Source organism: Aquarana catesbeiana, linkage group LG09 (assembly GCF_042186555.1).
Source record: "Aquarana catesbeiana isolate 2022-GZ linkage group LG09, ASM4218655v1, whole genome shotgun sequence".
Taxonomy (NCBI): domain Eukaryota; kingdom Metazoa; phylum Chordata; class Amphibia; order Anura; family Ranidae; genus Aquarana; species Aquarana catesbeiana.
In genome coordinates, this window is record NC_133332.1 from 24336329 (window position 1) to 24349882 (window position 13554).

Genomic DNA, 13554 nt, shown 5'->3' on the forward strand with positions numbered 1-13554 from the left:
GGAGGCTCTTCTAGCTACAGTTGGTTAGCAGTGGGTTGTCCTAGTCTCTTAACAGCTGGCCGAGTTGGCCATGTGGGTGTAAAAGCGCGAAAAGCTTGACAACGCTCAGTGGAACTGACAAAACCAGGCCGATGGATGGCGGAGCATTTTCTTGGCTCTACGAAGCAGAAACGCAGATGATAGTGCCCAGCTACTACCAGGGCAAAGAAGAATTTCCCTGACCGGGAATCGAACCCGGGCCGCGGCGGTGAGAGCGCCGAATCCTAGCCACTAGACCACCAGGGAGAGGTGTGCCCCGTGCTTCCCAGGCAAGCGCGAGGAAGTCAAGGGCACATACCGAAGATGGCGTTGAGGCGCTTTGGAGTGGGCAAATACGGCTTTCTTCACTCAGAACCAAGGTCTCCAAAATGGGGTGAAGGAGGCTCTTCTAGCTACAGTTGGTTAGCAGTGGGTTGTCCTAGTCTCTTAACAGCTGGCCGAGTTGGCCATGTGGGTGTAAAAGCGCGAAAAGCTTGACAACGCTCAGTGGAACTGACAAAACCAGGCCGATGGATGGCGGAGCATTTTCTTGGCTCTACGAAGCAGAAACGCAGATGATAGTGCCCAGCTACTACCAGGGCAAAGAAGAATTTCCCTGACCGGGAATCGAACCCGGGCCGCGGCGGTGAGAGCGCCGAATCCTAGCCACTAGACCACCAGGGAGAGGTGTGCCCCGTGCTTCCCAGGCAAGCGCGAGGAAGTCAAGGGCACATACCGAAGATGGCGTTGAGGCGCTTTGGAGTGGGCAAATACGGCTTTCTTCACTCAGAACCAAGGTCTCCAAAATGGGGTGAAGGAGGCTCTTCTAGCTACAGTTGGTTAGCAGTGGGTTGTCCTAGTCTCTTAACAGCTGGCCGAGTTGGCCATGTGGGTGTAAAAGCGCGAAAAGCTTGACAACGCTCAGTGGAACTGACAAAACCAGGCCGATGGATGGCGGAGCATTTTCTTGGCTCTACGAAGCAGAAACGCAGATGATAGTGCCCAGCTACTACCAGGGCAAAGAAGAATTTCCCTGACCGGGAATCGAACCCGGGCCGCGGCGGTGAGAGCGCCGAATCCTAGCCACTAGACCACCAGGGAGAGGTGTGCCCCGTGCTTCCCAGGCAAGCGCGAGGAAGTCAAGGGCACATACCGAAGATGGCGTTGAGGCGCTTTGGAGTGGGCAAATACGGCTTTCTTCACTCAGAACCAAGGTCTCCAAAATGGGGTGAAGGAGGCTCTTCTAGCTACAGTTGGTTAGCAGTGGGTTGTCCTAGTCTCTTAACAGCTGGCCGAGTTGGCCATGTGGGTGTAAAAGCGCGAAAAGCTTGACAACGCTCAGTGGAACTGACAAAACCAGGCCGATGGATGGCGGAGCATTTTCTTGGCTCTACGAAGCAGAAACGCAGATGATAGTGCCCAGCTACTACCAGGGCAAAGAAGAATTTCCCTGACCGGGAATCGAACCCGGGCCGCGGCGGTGAGAGCGCCGAATCCTAGCCACTAGACCACCAGGGAGAGGTGTGCCCCGTACTTCCCAGGCAAGCGCGAGGAAGTCAAGGGCACATACCGAAGATGGCGTTGAGGCGCTTTGGAGTGGGCAAATACGGCTTTCTTCACTCAGAACCAAGGTCTCCAAAATGGGGTGAAGGAGGCTCTTCTAGCTACAGTTGGTTAGCAGTGGGTTGTCCTAGTCTCTTAACAGCTGGCCGAGTTGGCCATGTGGGTGTAAAAGCGCGAAAAGCTTGACAACGCTCAGTGGAACTGACAAAACCAGGCCGATGGATGGCGGAGCATTTTCTTGGCTCTACGAAGCAGAAACGCAGATGATAGTGCCCAGCTACTACCAGGGCAAAGAAGAATTTCCCTGACCGGGAATCGAACCCCGGCCGCGGCGGTGAGAGCGCCGAATCCTAGCCACTAGACCACCAGGGAGAGGTGTGCCCCGTGCTTCCCAGGCAAGCGTGAGGAAGTCAAGGGCACATACCGAAGATGGCGTTGAGGCGCTTTGGAGTGGGCAAATACGGCTTTCTTCACTCAGAACCAAGGTCTCCAAAATGGGGTGAAGGAGGCTCTTCTAGCTACAGTTGGTTAGCAGTGGGTTGTCCTAGTCTCTTAACAGCTGGCCGAGTTGGCCATGTGGGTGTAAAAGCGCGAAAAGCTTGACAACGCTCAGTGGAACTGACAAAACCAGGCCGATGGATGGCGGAGCATTTTCTTGGCTCTACGAAGCAGAAACGCAGATGATAGTGCCCAGCTACTACCAGGGCAAAGAAGAATTTCCCTGACCGGGAATCGAACCCGGGCCGCGGCGGTGAGAGCGCCGAATCCTAGCCACTAGACCACCAGGGAGAGGTGTGCCCCGTGCTTCCCAGGCAAGCGCGAGGAAGTCAAGGGCACATACCGAAGATGGCGTTGAGGCGCTTTGGAGTGGGCAAATACGGCTTTCTTCACTCAGAACCAAGGTCTCCAAAATGGGGTGAAGGAGGCTCTTCTAGCTACAGTTGGTTAGCAGTGGGTTGTCCTAGTCTCTTAACAGCTGGCCGAGTTGGCCATGTGGGTGTAAAAGCGCGAAAAGCTTGACAACGCTCAGTGGAACTGACAAAACCAGGCCGATGGATGGCGGAGCATTTTCTTGGCTCTACGAAGCAGAAACGCAGATGATAGTGCCCAGCTACTACCAGGGCAAAGAAGAATTTCCCTGACCGGGAATCGAACCCGGGCCGCGGCGGTGAGAGCGCCGAATCCTAGCCACTAGACCACCAGGGAGAGGTGTGCCCCGTGCTTCCCAGGCAAGCGCGAGGAAGTCAAGGGCACATACCGAAGATGGCGTTGAGGCGCTTTGGAGTGGGCAAATACGGCTTTCTTCACTCAGAACCAAGGTCTCCAAAATGGGGTGAAGGAGGCTCTTCTAGCTACAGTTGGTTAGCAGTGGGTTGTCCTAGTCTCTTAACAGCTGGCCGAGTTGGCCATGTGGGTGTAAAAGCGCGAAAAGCTTGACAACGCTCAGTGGAACTGACAAAACCAGGCCGATGGATGGCGGAGCATTTTCTTGGCTCTACGAAGCAGAAACGCAGATGATAGTGCCCAGCTACTACCAGGGCAAAGAAGAATTTCCCTGACCGGGAATCGAACCCGGGCCGCGGCGGTGAGAGCGCCGAATCCTAGCCACTAGACCACCAGGGAGAGGTGTGCCCCGTGCTTCCCAGGCAAGCGCGAGGAAGTCAAGGGCACATACCGAAGATGGCGTTGAGGCGCTTTGGAGTGGGCAAATACGGCTTTCTTCACTCAGAACCAAGGTCTCCAAAATGGGGTGAAGGAGGCTCTTCTAGCTACAGTTGGTTAGCAGTGGGTTGTCCTAGTCTCTTAACAGCTGGCCGAGTTGGCCATGTGGGTGTAAAAGCGCGAAAAGCTTGACAACGCTCAGTGGAACTGACAAAACCAGGCCGATGGATGGCGGAGCATTTTCTTGGCTCTACGAAGCAGAAACGCAGATGATAGTGCCCAGCTACTACCAGGGCAAAGAAGAATTTCCCTGACCGGGAATCGAACCCGGGCCGCGGCGGTGAGAGCGCCGAATCCTAGCCACTAGACCACCAGGGAGAGGTGTGCCCCGTGCTTCCCAGGCAAGCGTGAGGAAGTCAAGGGCACATACCGAAGATGGCGTTGAGGCGCTTTGGAGTGGGCAAATACGGCTTTCTTCACTCAGAACCAAGGTCTCCAAAATGGGGTGAAGGAGGCTCTTCTAGCTACAGTTGGTTAGCAGTGGGTTGTCCTAGTCTCTTAACAGCTGGCCGAGTTGGCCATGTGGGTGTAAAAGCGCGAAAAGCTTGACAACGCTCAGTGGAACTGACAAAACCAGGCCGATGGATGGCGGAGCATTTTCTTGGCTCTACGAAGCAGAAACGCAGATGATAGTGCCCAGCTACTACCAGGGCAAAGAAGAATTTCCCTGACCGGGAATCGAACCCGGGCCGCGGCGGTGAGAGCGCCGAATCCTAGCCACTAGACCACCAGGGAGAGGTGTGCCCCGTGCTTCCCAGGCAAGCGTGAGGAAGTCAAGGGCACATACCGAAGATGGCGTTGAGGCGCTTTGGAGTGGGCAAATACGGCTTTCTTCACTCAGAACCAAGGTCTCCAAAATGGGGTGAAGGAGGCTCTTCTAGCTACAGTTGGTTAGCAGTGGGTTGTCCTAGTCTCTTAACAGCTGGCCGAGTTGGCCATGTGGGTGTAAAAGCGCGAAAAGCTTGACAACGCTCAGTGGAACTGACAAAACCAGGCCGATGGATGGCGGAGCATTTTCTTGGCTCTACGAAGCAGAAACGCAGATGATAGTGCCCAGCTACTACCAGGGCAAAGAAGAATTTCCCTGACCGGGAATCGAACCCGGGCCGCGGCGGTGAGAGCGCCGAATCCTAGCCACTAGACCACCAGGGAGAGGTGTGTCCCGTGCTTCCCAGGCAAGCGCGAGGAAGTCAAGGGCACATACCGAAGATGGCGTTGAGGCGCTTTGGAGTGGGCAAATACGGCTTTCTTCACTCAGAACCAAGGTCTCCAAAATGGGGTGAAGGAGGCTCTTCTAGCTACAGTTGGTTAGCAGTGGGTTGTCCTAGTCTCTTAACAGCTGGCCGAGTTGGCCATGTGGGTGTAAAAGCGCGAAAAGCTTGACAACGCTCAGTGGAACTGACAAAACCAGGCCGATGGATGGCGGAGCATTTTCTTGGCTCTACGAAGCAGAAACGCAGATGATAGTGCCCAGCTACTACCAGGGCAAAGAAGAATTTCCCTGACCGGGAATCGAACCCGGGCCGCGGCGGTGAGAGCGCCGAATCCTAGCCACTAGACCACCAGGGAGAGGTGTGCCCCGTGCTTCCCAGGCAAGCGCGAGGAAGTCAAGGGCACATACCGAAGATGGCGTTGAGGCGCTTTGGAGTGGGCAAATACGGCTTTCTTCACTCAGAACCAAGGTCTCCAAAATGGGGTGAAGGAGGCTCTTCTAGCTACAGTTGGTTAGCAGTGGGTTGTCCTAGTCTCTTAACAGCTGGCCGAGTTGGCCATGTGGGTGTAAAAGCGCGAAAAGCTTGACAACGCTCAGTGGAACTGACAAAACCAGGCCGATGGATGGCGGAGCATTTTCTTGGCTCTACGAAGCAGAAACGCAGATGATAGTGCCCAGCTACTACCAGGGCAAAGAAGAATTTCCCTGACCGGGAATCGAACCCGGGCCGCGGCGGTGAGAGCGCCGAATCCTAGCCACTAGACCACCAGGGAGAGGTGTGCCCCGTGCTTCCCAGGCAAGCGCGAGGAAGTCAAGGGCACATACCGAAGATGGCGTTGAGGCGCTTTGGAGTGGGCAAATACGGCTTTCTTCACTCAGAACCAAGGTCTCCAAAATGGGGTGAAGGAGGCTCTTCTAGCTACAGTTGGTTAGCAGTGGGTTGTCCTAGTCTCTTAACAGCTGGCCGAGTTGGCCATGTGGGTGTAAAAGCGCGAAAAGCTTGACAACGCTCAGTGGAACTGACAAAACCAGGCCGATGGATGGCGGAGCATTTTCTTGGCTCTACGAAGCAGAAACGCAGATGATAGTGCCCAGCTACTACCAGGGCAAAGAAGAATTTCCCTGACCGGGAATCGAACCCGGGCCGCGGCGGTGAGAGCGCCGAATCCTAGCCACTAGACCACCAGGGAGAGGTGTGCCCCGTGCTTCCCAGGCAAGCGCGAGGAAGTCAAGGGCACATACCGAAGATGGCGTTGAGGCGCTTTGGAGTGGGCAAATACGGCTTTCTTCACTCAGAACCAAGGTCTCCAAAATGGGGTGAAGGAGGCTCTTCTAGCTACAGTTGGTTAGCAGTGGGTTGTCCTAGTCTCTTAACAGCTGGCCGAGTTGGCCATGTGGGTGTAAAAGCGCGAAAAGCTTGACAACGCTCAGTGGAACTGACAAAACCAGGCCGATGGATGGCGGAGCATTTTCTTGGCTCTACGAAGCAGAAACGCAGATGATAGTGCCCAGCTACTACCAGGGCAAAGAAGAATTTCCCTGACCGGGAATCGAACCCGGGCCGCGGCGGTGAGAGCGCCGAATCCTAGCCACTAGACCACCAGGGAGAGGTGTGCCCCGTGCTTCCCAGGCAAGCGCGAGGAAGTCAAGGGCACATACCGAAGATGGCGTTGAGGCGCTTTGGAGTGGGCAAATACGGCTTTCTTCACTCAGAACCAAGGTCTCCAAAATGGGGTGAAGGAGGCTCTTCTAGCTACAGTTGGTTAGCAGTGGGTTGTCCTAGTCTCTTAACAGCTGGCCGAGTTGGCCATGTGGGTGTAAAAGCGCGAAAAGCTTGACAACGCTCAGTGGAACTGACAAAACCAGGCCGATGGATGGCGGAGCATTTTCTTGGCTCTACGAAGCAGAAACGCAGATGATAGTGCCCAGCTACTACCAGGGCAAAGAAGAATTTCCCTGACCGGGAATCGAACCCGGGCCGCGGCGGTGAGAGCGCCGAATCCTAGCCACTAGACCACCAGGGAGAGGTGTGCCCCGTGCTTCCCAGGCAAGCGCGAGGAAGTCAAGGGCACATACCGAAGATGGCGTTGAGGCGCTTTGGAGTGGGCAAATACGGCTTTCTTCACTCAGAACCAAGGTCTCCAAAATGGGGTGAAGGAGGCTCTTCTAGCTACAGTTGGTTAGCAGTGGGTTGTCCTAGTCTCTTAACAGCTGGCCGAGTTGGCCATGTGGGTGTAAAAGCGCGAAAAGCTTGACAACGCTCAGTGGAACTGACAAAACCAGGCCGATGGATGGCGGAGCATTTTCTTGGCTCTACGAAGCAGAAACGCAGATGATAGTGCCCAGCTACTACCAGGGCAAAGAAGAATTTCCCTGACCGGGAATCGAACCCGGGCCGCGGCGGTGAGAGCGCCGAATCCTAGCCACTAGACCACCAGGGAGAGGTGTGCCCCGTGCTTCCCAGGCAAGCGCGAGGAAGTCAAGGGCACATACCGAAGATGGCGTTGAGGCGCTTTGGAGTGGGCAAATACGGCTTTCTTCACTCAGAACCAAGGTCTCCAAAATGGGGTGAAGGAGGCTCTTCTAGCTACAGTTGGTTAGCAGTGGGTTGTCCTAGTCTCTTAACAGCTGGCCGAGTTGGCCATGTGGGTGTAAAAGCGCGAAAAGCTTGACAACGCTCAGTGGAACTGACAAAACCAGGCCGATGGATGGCGGAGCATTTTCTTGGCTCTACGAAGCAGAAACGCAGATGATAGTGCCCAGCTACTACCAGGGCAAAGAAGAATTTCCCTGACCGGGAATCGAACCCGGGCCGCGGCGGTGAGAGCGCCAAATCCTAGCCACTAGACCACCAGGGAGAGGTGTGCCCCGTGCTTCCCAGGCAAGCGCGAGGAAGTCAAGGGCACATACCGAAGATGGCGTTGAGGCGCTTTGGAGTGGGCAAATACGGCTTTCTTCACTCAGAACCAAGGTCTCCAAAATGGGGTGAAGGAGGCTCTTCTAGCTACAGTTGGTTAGCAGTGGGTTGTCCTAGTCTCTTAACAGCTGGCCGAGTTGGCCATGTGGGTGTAAAAGCGCGAAAAGCTTGACAACGCTCAGTGGAACTGACAAAACCAGGCCGATGGATGGCGGAGCATTTTCTTGGCTCTACGAAGCAGAAACGCAGATGATACCGAAGATGGCGTTGAGGCGCTTTGGAGTGGGCAAATACGGCTTTCTTCACTCAGAACCAAGGTCTCCAAAATGGGGTGAAGGAGGCTCTTCTAGCTACAGTTGGTTAGCTGTCGGTTAGTGCCCAGCTACTACCAGGGCAAAGAAGAATTTCCCTGACCGGGAATCGAACCCGGGCCGCGGCGGTGAGAGCGCCGAATCCTAGCCACTAGACCACCAGGGAGAGGTGTGCCCCGTGCTTCCCAGGCAAGCGCGAGGAAGTCAAGGGCACATACCGAAGATGGCGTTGAGGCGCTTTGGAGTGGGCAAATACGGCTTTCTTCACTCAGAACCAAGGTCTCCAAAATGGGGTGAAGGAGGCTCTTCTAGCTACAGTTGGTTAGCAGTGGGTTGTCCTAGTCTCTTAACAGCTGGCCGAGTTGGCCATGTGGGTGTAAAAGCGCGAAAAGCTTGACAACGCTCAGTGGAACTGACAAAACCAGGCCGATGGATGGCGGAGCATTTTCTTGGCTCTACGAAGCAGAAACGCAGATGATAGTGCCCAGCTACTACCAGGGCAAAGAAGAATTTCCCTGACCGGGAATCGAACCCGGGCCGCGGCGGTGAGAGCGCCGAATCCTAGCCACTAGACCACCAGGGAGAGGTGTGCCCCGTGCTTCCCAGGCAAGCGCGAGGAAGTCAAGGGCACATACCGAAGATGGCGTTGAGGCGCTTTGGAGTGGGCAAATACGGCTTTCTTCACTCAGAACCAAGGTCTCCAAAATGGGGTGAAGGAGGCTCTTCTAGCTACAGTTGGTTAGCAGTGGGTTGTCCTAGTCTCTTAACAGCTGGCCGAGTTGGCCATGTGGGTGTAAAAGCGCGAAAAGCTTGACAACGCTCAGTGGAACTGACAAAACCAGGCCGATGGATGGCGGAGCATTTTCTTGGCTCTACGAAGCAGAAACGCAGATGATAGTGCCCAGCTACTACCAGGGCAAAGAAGAATTTCCCTGACCGGGAATCGAACCCGGGCCGCGGCGGTGAGAGCGCCGAATCCTAGCCACTAGACCACCAGGGAGAGGTGTGCCCCGTGCTTCCCAGGCAAGCGCGAGGAAGTCAAGGGCACATACCGAAGATGGCGTTGAGGCGCTTTGGAGTGGGCAAATACGGCTTTCTTCACTCAGAACCAAGGTCTCCAAAATGGGGTGAAGGAGGCTCTTCTAGCTACAGTTGGTTAGCAGTGGGTTGTCCTAGTCTCTTAACAGCTGGCCGAGTTGGCCATGTGGGTGTAAAAGCGCGAAAAGCTTGACAACGCTCAGTGGAACTGACAAAACCAGGCCGATGGATGGCGGAGCATTTTCTTGGCTCTACGAAGCAGAAACGCAGATGATAGTGCCCAGCTACTACCAGGGCAAAGAAGAATTTCCCTGACCGGGAATCGAACCCGGGCCGCGGCGGTGAGAGCGCCGAATCCTAGCCACTAGACCACCAGGGAGAGGTGTGCCCCGTGCTTCCCAGGCAAGCGCGAGGAAGTCAAGGGCACATACCGAAGATGGCGTTGAGGCGCTTTGGAGTGGGCAAATACGGCTTTCTTCACTCAGAACCAAGGTCTCCAAAATGGGGTGAAGGAGGCTCTTCTAGCTACAGTTGGTTAGCAGTGGGTTGTCCTAGTCTCTTAACAGCTGGCCGAGTTGGCCATGTGGGTGTAAAAGCGCGAAAAGCTTGACAACGCTCAGTGGAACTGACAAAACCAGGCCGATGGATGGCGGAGCATTTTCTTGGCTCTACGAAGCAGAAACGCAGATGATAGTGCCCAGCTACTACCAGGGCAAAGAAGAATTTCCCTGACCGGGAATCGAACCCGGGCCGCGGCGGTGAGAGCGCCGAATCCTAGCCACTAGACCACCAGGGAGAGGTGTGCCCCGTGCTTCCCAGGCAAGCGCGAGGAAGTCAAGGGCACATACCGAAGATGGCGTTGAGGCGCTTTGGAGTGGGCAAATACGGCTTTCTTCACTCAGAACCAAGGTCTCCAAAATGGGGTGAAGGAGGCTCTTCTAGCTACAGTTGGTTAGCAGTGGGTTGTCCTAGTCTCTTAACAGCTGGCCGAGTTGGCCATGTGGGTGTAAAAGCGCGAAAAGCTTGACAACGCTCAGTGGAACTGACAAAACCAGGCCGATGGATGGCGGAGCATTTTCTTGGCTCTACGAAGCAGAAACGCAGATGATAGTGCCCAGCTACTACCAGGGCAAAGAAGAATTTCCCTGACCGGGAATCGAACCCGGGCCGCGGCGGTGAGAGCGCCGAATCCTAGCCACTAGACCACCAGGGAGAGGTGTGCCCCGTGCTTCCCAGGCAAGCGCGAGGAAGTCAAGGGCACATACCGAAGATGGCGTTGAGGCGCTTTGGAGTGGGCAAATACGGCTTTCTTCACTCAGAACCAAGGTCTCCAAAATGGGGTGAAGGAGGCTCTTCTAGCTACAGTTGGTTAGCAGTGGGTTGTCCTAGTCTCTTAACAGCTGGCCGAGTTGGCCATGTGGGTGTAAAAGCGCGAAAAGCTTGACAACGCTCAGTGGAACTGACAAAACCAGGCCGATGGATGGCGGAGCATTTTCTTGGCTCTACGAAGCAGAAACGCAGATGATAGTGCCCAGCTACTACCAGGGCAAAGAAGAATTTCCCTGACCGGGAATCGAACCCGGGCCGCGGCGATGAGAGCGCCGAATCCTAGCCACTAGACCACCAGGGAGAGGTGTGCCCCGTGCTTCCCAGGCAAGCGCGAGGAAGTCAAGGGCACATACCGAAGATGGCGTTGAGGCGCTTTGGAGTGGGCAAATACGGCTTTCTTCACTCAGAACCAAGGTCTCCAAAATGGGGTGAAGGAGGCTCTTCTAGCTACAGTTGGTTAGCAGTGGGTTGTCCTAGTCTCTTAACAGCTGGCCGAGTTGGCCATGTGGGTGTAAAAGCGCGAAAAGCTTGACAACGCTCAGTGGAACTGACAAAACCAGGCCGATGGATGGCGGAGCATTTTCTTGGCTCTACGAAGCAGAAACGCAGATGATAGTGCCCAGCTACTACCAGGGCAAAGAAGAATTTCCCTGACCGGGAATCGAACCCGGGCCGCGGCGGTGAGAGCGCCGAATCCTAGCCACTAGACCACCAGGGAGAGGTGTGCCCCGTGCTTCCCAGGCAAGCGCGAGGAAGTCAAGGGCACATACCGAAGATGGCGTTGAGGCGCTTTGGAGTGGGCAAATACGGCTTTCTTCACTCAGAACCAAGGTCTCCAAAATGGGGTGAAGGAGGCTCTTCTAGCTACAGTTGGTTAGCAGTGGGTTGTCCTAGTCTCTTAACAGCTGGCCGAGTTGGCCATGTGGGTGTAAAAGCGCGAAAAGCTTGACAACGCTCAGTGGAACTGACAAAACCAGGCCGATGGATGGCGGAGCATTTTCTTGGCTCTACGAAGCAGAAACGCAGATGATAGTGCCCAGCTACTACCAGGGCAAAGAAGAATTTCCCTGACCGGGAATCGAACCCGGGCCGCGGCGGTGAGAGCGCCGAATCCTAGCCACTAGACCACCAGGGAGAGGTGTGCCCCGTGCTTCCCAGGCAAGCGCGAGGAAGTCAAGGGCACATACCGAAGATGGCGTTGAGGCGCTTTGGAGTGGGCAAATACGGCTTTCTTCACTCAGAACCAAGGTCTCCAAAATGGGGTGAAGGAGGCTCTTCTAGCTACAGTTGGTTAGCAGTGGGTTGTCCTAGTCTCTTAACAGCTGGCCGAGTTGGCCATGTGGGTGTAAAAGCGCGAAAAGCTTGACAACGCTCAGTGGAACTGACAAAACCAGGCCGATGGATGGCGGAGCATTTTCTTGGCTCTACGAAGCAGAAACGCAGATGATAGTGCCCAGCTACTACCAGGGCAAAGAAGAATTTCCCTGACGGGAATCGAACCCGGGCCGCGGCGGTGAGAGCGCCGAATCCTAGCCACTAGACCACCAGGGGAGAGGTGTGCCCCGTGCTTCCCAGGCAAGCGCGAGGAAGTCAAGGGCACATACCGAAGATGGCGTTGAGGCGCTTTGGAGTGGGCAAATACGGCTTTCTTCACTCAGAACCAAGGTCTCCAAAATGGGGTGAAGGAGGCTCTTCTAGCTACAGTTGGTTAGCAGTGGGTTGTCCTAGTCTCTTAACAGCTGGCCGAGTTGGCCATGTGGGTGTAAAAGCGCGAAAAGCTTGACAACGCTCAGTGGAACTGACAAAACCAGGCCGATGGATGGCGGAGCATTTTCTTGGCTCTACGAAGCAGAAACGCAGATGATAGTGCCCAGCTACTACCAGGGCAAAGAAGAATTTCCCTGACCGGGAATCGAACCCGGGCCGCGGCGGTGAGAGCGCCGAATCCTAGCCACTAGACCACCAGGGAGAGGTGTGCCCCGTGCTTCCCAGGCAAGCGCGAGGAAGTCAAGGGCACATACCGAAGATGGCGTTGAGGCGCTTTGGAGTGGGCAAATACGGCTTTCTTCACTCAGAACCAAGGTCTCCAAAATGGGGTGAAGGAGGCTCTTCTAGCTACAGTTGGTTAGCAGTGGGTTGTCCTAGTCTCTTAACAGCTGGCCGAGTTGGCCATGTGGGTGTAAAAGCGCGAAAAGCTTGACAACGCTCAGTGGAACTGACAAAACCAGGCCGATGGATGGCGGAGCATTTTCTTGGCTCTACGAAGCAGAAACGCAGATGATAGTGCCCAGCTACTACCAGGGCAAAGAAGAATTTCCCTGACCGGGAATCGAACCCGGGCCGCGGCGGTGAGAGCGCCGAATCCTAGCCACTAGACCACCAGGGAGAGGTGTGCCCCGTGCTTCCCAGGCAAGCGCGAGGAAGTCAAGGGCACATACCGAAGATGGCGTTGAGGCGCTTTGGAGTGGGCAAATACGGCTTTCTTCACTCAGAACCAAGGTCTCCAAAATGGGGTGAAGGAGGCTCTTCTAGCTACAGTTGGTTAGCAGTGGGTTGTCCTAGTCTCTTAACAGCTGGCCGAGTTGGCCATGTGGGTGTAAAAGCGCGAAAAGCTTGACAACGCTCAGTGGAACTGACAAAACCAGGCCGATGGATGGCGGAGCATTTTCTTGGCTCTACGAAGCAGAAACGCAGATGATAGTGCCCAGCTACTACCAGGGCAAAGAAGAATTTCCCTGACCGGGAATCGAACCCGGGCCGCGGCGGTGAGAGCGCCGAATCCTAGCCACTAGACCACCAGGGAGAGGTGTGCCCCGTGCTTCCCAGGCAAGCGCGAGGAAGTCAAGGGCACATACCGAAGATGGCGTTGAGGCGCTTTGGAGTGGGCAAATACGGCTTTCTTCACTCAGAACCAAGGTCTCCAAAATGGGGTGAAGGAGGCTCTTCTAGCTACAGTTGGTTAGCAGTGGGTTGTCCTAGTCTCTTAACAGCTGGCCGAGTTGGCCATGTGGGTGTAAAAGCGCGAAAAGCTTGACAACGCTCAGTGGAACTGACAAAACCAGGCCGATGGATGGCGGAGCATTTTCTTGGCTCTACGAAGCAGAAACGCAGATGATAGTGCCCAGCTACTACCAGGGCAAAGAAGAATTTCCCTGACCGGGAATCGAACCCGGGCCGCGGCGGTGAGAGCGCCGAATCCTAGCCACTAGACCACCAGGGAGAGGTGTGCCCCGTGCTTCCCAGGCAAGCGCGAGGAAGTCAAGGGCACATACCGAAGATGGCGTTGAGGCGCTTTGGAGTGGGCAAATACGGCTTTCTTCACTCAGAACCAAGGTCTCCAAAATGGGGTGAAGGAGGCTCTTCTAGCTACAGTTGGTTAGCAGTGGGTTGTCCTAGTCTCTTAACAGCTGGCCGAGTTGGCCATGTGGGTGTAAAAGCGCGAA

At 55.3% G+C, this 13554-nt stretch overlaps 30 non-coding genes across 30 annotated transcripts; all 30 read right to left on the reverse strand.

Annotated features, from left to right (window-relative positions):
* Window positions 1–213: 213 nt before the first annotated feature.
* On the reverse strand, window positions 214–285 carry TRNAE-CUC (transfer RNA glutamic acid (anticodon CUC)). The gene has a single exon. It is a non-coding gene; the product is annotated as a tRNA-Glu (tRNA).
* A 345-nt stretch (window positions 286–630) lies between these two features.
* Window positions 631–702, reverse strand: TRNAE-CUC (transfer RNA glutamic acid (anticodon CUC)). The gene has a single exon. It is a non-coding gene; the product is annotated as a tRNA-Glu (tRNA).
* Window positions 703–1047: 345 nt separating this feature from the next.
* TRNAE-CUC (transfer RNA glutamic acid (anticodon CUC)) lies at window positions 1048–1119 on the reverse strand. Its single transcript has one exon. It is a non-coding gene; the product is annotated as a tRNA-Glu (tRNA).
* A 345-nt stretch (window positions 1120–1464) lies between these two features.
* On the reverse strand, window positions 1465–1536 carry TRNAE-CUC (transfer RNA glutamic acid (anticodon CUC)). The gene has a single exon. It is a non-coding gene; the product is annotated as a tRNA-Glu (tRNA).
* A 762-nt stretch (window positions 1537–2298) lies between these two features.
* On the reverse strand, window positions 2299–2370 carry TRNAE-CUC (transfer RNA glutamic acid (anticodon CUC)). Its single transcript has one exon. It is a non-coding gene; the product is annotated as a tRNA-Glu (tRNA).
* A 345-nt stretch (window positions 2371–2715) lies between these two features.
* TRNAE-CUC (transfer RNA glutamic acid (anticodon CUC)) lies at window positions 2716–2787 on the reverse strand. The gene has a single exon. It is a non-coding gene; the product is annotated as a tRNA-Glu (tRNA).
* A 345-nt stretch (window positions 2788–3132) lies between these two features.
* On the reverse strand, window positions 3133–3204 carry TRNAE-CUC (transfer RNA glutamic acid (anticodon CUC)). Its single transcript has one exon. It is a non-coding gene; the product is annotated as a tRNA-Glu (tRNA).
* A 345-nt stretch (window positions 3205–3549) lies between these two features.
* On the reverse strand, window positions 3550–3621 carry TRNAE-CUC (transfer RNA glutamic acid (anticodon CUC)). Its single transcript has one exon. It is a non-coding gene; the product is annotated as a tRNA-Glu (tRNA).
* Window positions 3622–3966: 345 nt separating this feature from the next.
* On the reverse strand, window positions 3967–4038 carry TRNAE-CUC (transfer RNA glutamic acid (anticodon CUC)). Its single transcript has one exon. It is a non-coding gene; the product is annotated as a tRNA-Glu (tRNA).
* Window positions 4039–4383: 345 nt separating this feature from the next.
* On the reverse strand, window positions 4384–4455 carry TRNAE-CUC (transfer RNA glutamic acid (anticodon CUC)). The gene has a single exon. It is a non-coding gene; the product is annotated as a tRNA-Glu (tRNA).
* A 345-nt stretch (window positions 4456–4800) lies between these two features.
* On the reverse strand, window positions 4801–4872 carry TRNAE-CUC (transfer RNA glutamic acid (anticodon CUC)). Its single transcript has one exon. It is a non-coding gene; the product is annotated as a tRNA-Glu (tRNA).
* Window positions 4873–5217: 345 nt separating this feature from the next.
* On the reverse strand, window positions 5218–5289 carry TRNAE-CUC (transfer RNA glutamic acid (anticodon CUC)). Its single transcript has one exon. It is a non-coding gene; the product is annotated as a tRNA-Glu (tRNA).
* A 345-nt stretch (window positions 5290–5634) lies between these two features.
* On the reverse strand, window positions 5635–5706 carry TRNAE-CUC (transfer RNA glutamic acid (anticodon CUC)). The gene has a single exon. It is a non-coding gene; the product is annotated as a tRNA-Glu (tRNA).
* A 345-nt stretch (window positions 5707–6051) lies between these two features.
* TRNAE-CUC (transfer RNA glutamic acid (anticodon CUC)) lies at window positions 6052–6123 on the reverse strand. The gene has a single exon. It is a non-coding gene; the product is annotated as a tRNA-Glu (tRNA).
* A 345-nt stretch (window positions 6124–6468) lies between these two features.
* Window positions 6469–6540, reverse strand: TRNAE-CUC (transfer RNA glutamic acid (anticodon CUC)). The gene has a single exon. It is a non-coding gene; the product is annotated as a tRNA-Glu (tRNA).
* Window positions 6541–6885: 345 nt separating this feature from the next.
* On the reverse strand, window positions 6886–6957 carry TRNAE-CUC (transfer RNA glutamic acid (anticodon CUC)). The gene has a single exon. It is a non-coding gene; the product is annotated as a tRNA-Glu (tRNA).
* Window positions 6958–7302: 345 nt separating this feature from the next.
* Window positions 7303–7374, reverse strand: TRNAE-CUC (transfer RNA glutamic acid (anticodon CUC)). The gene has a single exon. It is a non-coding gene; the product is annotated as a tRNA-Glu (tRNA).
* Window positions 7375–7838: 464 nt separating this feature from the next.
* Window positions 7839–7910, reverse strand: TRNAE-CUC (transfer RNA glutamic acid (anticodon CUC)). The gene has a single exon. It is a non-coding gene; the product is annotated as a tRNA-Glu (tRNA).
* A 345-nt stretch (window positions 7911–8255) lies between these two features.
* On the reverse strand, window positions 8256–8327 carry TRNAE-CUC (transfer RNA glutamic acid (anticodon CUC)). The gene has a single exon. It is a non-coding gene; the product is annotated as a tRNA-Glu (tRNA).
* Window positions 8328–8672: 345 nt separating this feature from the next.
* Window positions 8673–8744, reverse strand: TRNAE-CUC (transfer RNA glutamic acid (anticodon CUC)). Its single transcript has one exon. It is a non-coding gene; the product is annotated as a tRNA-Glu (tRNA).
* A 345-nt stretch (window positions 8745–9089) lies between these two features.
* On the reverse strand, window positions 9090–9161 carry TRNAE-CUC (transfer RNA glutamic acid (anticodon CUC)). Its single transcript has one exon. It is a non-coding gene; the product is annotated as a tRNA-Glu (tRNA).
* A 345-nt stretch (window positions 9162–9506) lies between these two features.
* TRNAE-CUC (transfer RNA glutamic acid (anticodon CUC)) lies at window positions 9507–9578 on the reverse strand. The gene has a single exon. It is a non-coding gene; the product is annotated as a tRNA-Glu (tRNA).
* A 345-nt stretch (window positions 9579–9923) lies between these two features.
* TRNAE-CUC (transfer RNA glutamic acid (anticodon CUC)) lies at window positions 9924–9995 on the reverse strand. Its single transcript has one exon. It is a non-coding gene; the product is annotated as a tRNA-Glu (tRNA).
* Window positions 9996–10340: 345 nt separating this feature from the next.
* On the reverse strand, window positions 10341–10412 carry TRNAE-CUC (transfer RNA glutamic acid (anticodon CUC)). Its single transcript has one exon. It is a non-coding gene; the product is annotated as a tRNA-Glu (tRNA).
* A 345-nt stretch (window positions 10413–10757) lies between these two features.
* TRNAE-CUC (transfer RNA glutamic acid (anticodon CUC)) lies at window positions 10758–10829 on the reverse strand. The gene has a single exon. It is a non-coding gene; the product is annotated as a tRNA-Glu (tRNA).
* Window positions 10830–11174: 345 nt separating this feature from the next.
* Window positions 11175–11246, reverse strand: TRNAE-CUC (transfer RNA glutamic acid (anticodon CUC)). Its single transcript has one exon. It is a non-coding gene; the product is annotated as a tRNA-Glu (tRNA).
* A 762-nt stretch (window positions 11247–12008) lies between these two features.
* On the reverse strand, window positions 12009–12080 carry TRNAE-CUC (transfer RNA glutamic acid (anticodon CUC)). The gene has a single exon. It is a non-coding gene; the product is annotated as a tRNA-Glu (tRNA).
* A 345-nt stretch (window positions 12081–12425) lies between these two features.
* Window positions 12426–12497, reverse strand: TRNAE-CUC (transfer RNA glutamic acid (anticodon CUC)). Its single transcript has one exon. It is a non-coding gene; the product is annotated as a tRNA-Glu (tRNA).
* A 345-nt stretch (window positions 12498–12842) lies between these two features.
* On the reverse strand, window positions 12843–12914 carry TRNAE-CUC (transfer RNA glutamic acid (anticodon CUC)). Its single transcript has one exon. It is a non-coding gene; the product is annotated as a tRNA-Glu (tRNA).
* Window positions 12915–13259: 345 nt separating this feature from the next.
* On the reverse strand, window positions 13260–13331 carry TRNAE-CUC (transfer RNA glutamic acid (anticodon CUC)). The gene has a single exon. It is a non-coding gene; the product is annotated as a tRNA-Glu (tRNA).
* Window positions 13332–13554: the final 223 nt, after the last annotated feature.